Here is a 5,214-nt window from a genome sequence, read left to right as displayed (position 1 = left end):
ATAAAAAAAAAAAGGATCTTTCCATTGGCTCTCTGCTGTTTCTGCCCTTACTTAGGTAGGCTTCTTAGGCCAACAGACCAATTTTGTGCACAGTTCAAGAGGGTGCGGCTTTTTTTCTGCTTCAGTGAATCCACTGTGGCTGATAATTGGTCAGAACTCCAGATCTTGGTAGGTTTCAGGCTTTATATCAGGACCTGCTTATTAGAGGCAAAAGGGTGCATTTGCTTATTTGTGGGCAGAGAGTGATTTTGTGAGACGTCAGCAATAATAGAATACATTTTTCATCCAGGGCAAAAACATAGTCATCTACCTTCACTCAAAAATGGGGTATTCTCATTTCTACAAGTACTGCTGGGTAAACATCAGTCCAATTTCTGCTTGCATCAATACAGCTTATAGTAATGCTTTCCATATTGGTTCTGTTTGTTGTCTGTACCATTCCAGATAACTGTGGTTTATAGAAAATATTTAAATTGCAATCAATTACTAAGATTTCGACCAATAGTTGTGTTGCTTTAGAAGCAAAATGTTTGCTGTTGTCACTTTCAATCACCAAACTTAGAAATGATCTCTTGTTCATATTTTTTACAAATGTTTTGGCTTTCTCTGTCATGCATATGAATGCTTCTGGCCACTTACTGAATCTGTCAATTATAACCAATTGGTGTCTCAAATTTCTTACAGGTCAAGTCAAGTTTATTTCTATAGCGCTTTTCACAACAGACATTGTCTCAAAGCAGCTTTACAGAAATCAACAGTCAACAAGGTGAATGGTGTGCATTTATCCCTGATGAGCAAGATGTGGTGACTGTGGCAAGGAAAACCTCCCTTAGATGTTATGAGGAAGAAACCTTAAGAGGAACCAGACTCAAAAGGGGAACCCATCCTCATTTGGGTGACATCAAGAGTTTGATCATAAATTTTAAACAATGGTTGATAGGGTTCAGTCAGGGATCCAGACTCGGCAGTAGTTAATCAGTACCAAGAAACTCTGAATCTGTTTTCCCAGTCTAAGGTCTTTAGAACCTAGTCACAAGCTGTACTCAGTCTCAATCTTGTAATGGCCATCTGGCCTTCCGGTTATGTGACCTTTCACTTCACCCCCTGTAGACTTGTACTATTGAGAAATAAATATTCCCGATGAGGCTGTGGCTCAGTTGCGAGCATAAGAACAGAAGGGAAAGACACAGGTTTCAAAAAAACTAAACACATCATATTTTATTGCATGTATCATTTTTATCAATTTATTTTATGTATCATATCTCTTCCTAGAAGGTAAAATGTTGAATTTATAACTATTGTAATCCTATCATTAAAACCTTGTACCAGTCCAAGCCACAACAGGCAGAGGGTGAATTCTTAGGAAATTTGTGGGAAATAAAAAAAAAAATTCCCCTTTCTTATACGACCTCCTCTTTGGGATTTGTGCTGAGGCTGGAATGCACCACTTCTTGTTGCAGTAAAGAGTATAGCGGGTTAACAAAATCTGGAACAGATTAGAAACCTCCAGTGGTATCTAAATCTCTAGGAAAATTATCTACTTGCGATATGCTTTCACTCCATTTTGCCAAAATATCTGAATAAGTACTTTCTGCCAAGAAGACGGCTATGCTCCTGGTCCAGGAGGTTTTTTTTTTTTTGTATACATGGTCTTTCACACAACATTGTATCAGACCAAGGCCCCCAGTTCATATACAACTTTTGGAGCGAGTTCTGTTGGCTCCTGGGGATATTGATCGGCTTGAGACCAACAACCAGATGAAACAACTCAATGAAGAGCTGGAGACGGGACTCTGCATCACCCATCCAGGCCTGCCCCTGATTATCCTGCCCTGAGTGCTATCCTATCGGTACTGGATTTATGGATTGTGTATTTTTGGATTTTTGTACTTTGGATTATTCCTGCCCTGCTCTGTTGATCGGTAATGAACAATTGAAAATTGGTATGGATTATGGATTTCCATGCACCATAGTCTTCTGTTTGTTGTAACTGGATAAAGCCCTGGATTTTTATGGCTTAAAGCTTATCATGCGACAATGTGTGTCCATCTCCAAGCTCCAGAGAAACTATCTGCACCTTACCAGTTTGGTGGTTGTTGGCAAAGGCCATCAGCATAGTCTCAGATTGTGGCCTGCCTTATTAAGATTTTTTCAAGATACCTCTTCATTCCTTCTCTGTTGTTTATCACTTCGTGTGGTCCCGTGTACAGGTTAATGAAGTTTAGTTTTGTGTCATAGTGCCTAATTTGTACTTTGAGAAATTAGTGTTTTTGACAAGAACATGTATATTTCAGACGGTGGTGTGTGTTCACTTCAGCATTCTCCACGGTGGAAAAAAAAAGTTCACCACATTCATGAAACATTTTTGAATAGATTTAGGGGCGTGGGGTTCCGATGTAGTACAGATACAAAGATAAACAGTCACAACTCGTGTTTTGTATTTTACCTTGCATTGCGGAAGAATGCATTACATATTAAATGAGTTTTCATATGAATTAAAATATTTATATGATTACATTTTTTTTAACATTCATCAGTCAGTTGATATTTGATATAATCTCACTGATCTTTATTTGATCTACTTTAAAAATGCTAGCCAACATTCTACCCACAGGTTGATCTTTCAAGTGAAGATTGATTTGTGGTTAGCAAATCATGTTTGTTTTCTTAGCACTGCATCCGCCAATAGAGTTTGAACTAATGCTGCAATTTTAATCTCTAAAGAGAAACCCATAGCTCTGAAATCCACTTCTGAAGGAGGCATCTCAAAGGTGAGTTTCTGCTCATAATACATAAAACCAAGATATCGAAGCCTAAATGTAGTGAGTTAGCTTTCAAACATTTCACAGCTGCACATGTTTTGAACGTATTAATAAATGCTGTATATTATGAAGCAATTTTTATTTCAGTATTTGCTGCACTTTTATTTCAGCTACATTAATTAATTAATAATGTATATCTAGTGAGCATTTCAAACCACATAAAGAATGATTATTGTGGACTTCAATAGTAGTTTAAAAAAACTAAACAAAATGTTAAAATTCCATTAACAATAAAGGGGAAAAACCTCCTTTCTGCATGCAACATTTTATATAATTTTTATATGAATAAGGAAGAATAAGAATTGTACAGAGGGAAAAAAAATTATGAATTTTCCTCACTACATTAATGGTTTGCAGCCAATCTTTTCAATGTAAAAATTTCTTGCACATGATTTTATTTTATTTGAGCCATATTACATTTTTGCTTCTTTCGAAGGGTTTTACACAGTAGTGTATAATTAGTTTTTTCCTGTTTGAGGACTAATTACCACATATTAAAATTATAATGGAAACAAAGCAGTTACTACTTTCTTTTCCTCATAATTATTGTTCATATGCATTTTAATAGTTTAAAATACAAAGCAATTTTTTAACAAACCACAGAATTCATAACCTGAATAATTCTGAATACTCATTGAGCATGTTTTGTTCAAAACATCTGCCTGCTTCTGCTAACCAAACCAAGCTATTTTGTTTGTGTCTGTTTTACAGATTCAAATAGCATCATGAATTCAGTAATAGACTCTAATTCTACTGAATATGAAACAACAGGACATAATGGCTTCTCCACTCCTGTCTCTTCAGTGGCTCAAAAAGTGGCTCCAAATCATACATGCACAGATGTAATGTGTGTATCGTTGGCAACATTCAATGTGATCATTATGTTTCTTGGAATCATTGGAAATGGTTTGGTGATCTGGATCGCAGGGTTTAGGATGAAGAAAACAATCAACACTGTATGGTACCTCAGCCTTGCTGTGTCTGACTTTCTTTACTGTGCATTCCTTCCTTTGTCTATTGTCTATGTTGTTAAAGAAGACTGGATCTTTGGGAGCTTCATGTGCAAATCTTTGCCCTTCTTCCTGTACCTTAACTGGTTCAACAGCATCTTTGTCCTCCTCCTCATCAGCGTGGATCGTTGTATTGTGGTCATCTTTCCTGTATGGGCACAAAACAAGCGCACTATACACAAGGCCTGTGCGTTGGTTCTAGCAGCCTGGATTGTTTCAGCATTGCTTAGCTGGCCAGCCACGATTTTCTATCAAATTACAAACAACAACTCATCTAACCACTGTATTTGCAAGCACAAGCATGAGAATGCTATTGTGCTATGCCGATTCATTTTATTATTTGCAATCCCCTTTCTGATCATCGTCAGCTGTTATGCCCTCATCATCCGAAAACTGAAATATAACAGCATGGAGAGGTCCAAAAAGCCATTTAAGGTCATGACAGCACTGATAGCTGCTTTCTTTATTTGTTGGATGCCTTATCACATATTTTACTTATTGGAAATAAATCTAGAAGGCGCCAGTATCAACCGGATCGGACGAAGCATTGGAATCACTCTTGCAGGCGCCAACAGCTTCATAAACCCAATACTGTATGCTTTCATGGGAAAGGACTTCTGTCGAAGACTGAGAGAACCACTAAAGAGAAATACCAGAATACACTCAGTGGGACGTTTTTCTCATTCAGGAGAAAGTAAACCGGTGTAAATTTCCTGTAAATAAGTGTGCATATATAATGTATATGTGTGTGTGTGTGTGTGTGTGTGTGTGTGTGTGTGTGTGTGTGTGTGTGTGTGTGTGTGTGTGTGTGTGCGTGTGTGTGTGTGTATATATGTATATGTATAGATATAGATATAGATACAGTCCCTGACAAAAGTCTTGTCGCTTGTGTACAAATTGAACTGAAGTGCCGCTGAAATATATTTCTAATCAAGATTTTATTTGACAAGAAATGGCTCATTTTAATCCTAACAGCTTTTGTAATAATGTTTCAGTGCAAAACGAAACTGTCAAAAAGTATTCTAATATTCACAGCTTGGTAAAGCCCATTAAATACATTTTTGCAAAGACATAAGTGTTGTCGCCTTGTCATATGAGCTTCACCTGTATATGTGTGTGTATATATATATATATATTTATATATAGTTATATATAGTTATATATATATATATATATATATATATATATATATATAGTTATATAGTTATATATATATAGTTATATATATATATATATATATATATATATATATATATATATATATAGTTATATATTTTATATATTATATATTTAGTTGTGTTTTTTGTTGTGAACTTAAATACATATTCTAAAACCCTATTCTGTTCCTGACAATCGAGTTTTGCTATAGATTTTTTTTTTTT

At 35.8% G+C, this 5,214-nt stretch overlaps 1 pseudogene across 2 annotated transcripts; it reads left to right on the top strand.

Annotated features, from left to right (window-relative positions):
• The first annotated feature begins 2,523 nt into the window (after positions 1 to 2,523).
• Positions 2,524 to 4,907, top strand: LOC310717973 (chemerin-like receptor 1 pseudogene; annotated as a pseudogene). Of its 2 annotated transcripts, none has more exons than XR_014538261.1 (2): positions 2,524 to 2,771; positions 3,534 to 4,907. The product of XR_014538261.1 is annotated as a chemerin-like receptor 1 pseudogene (transcript). The 2 variants fall into 2 exon arrangements; XR_014538264.1 differs by lacking the exon at positions 2,524 to 2,771 and having other exon boundaries at positions 3,375 to 4,640; positions 4,679 to 4,907.
• Positions 4,908 to 5,214: the final 307 nt, after the last annotated feature.

Source organism: Silurus aristotelis, assembly GCF_946808225.1.
Source record: "Silurus aristotelis genome assembly, chromosome: 23".
NCBI lineage: Eukaryota > Metazoa > Chordata > Actinopteri > Siluriformes > Siluridae > Silurus > Silurus aristotelis.
Note: the sequence above shows the minus strand (reverse complement) of the source record. Positions and strands in the feature narration are given on the sequence as shown.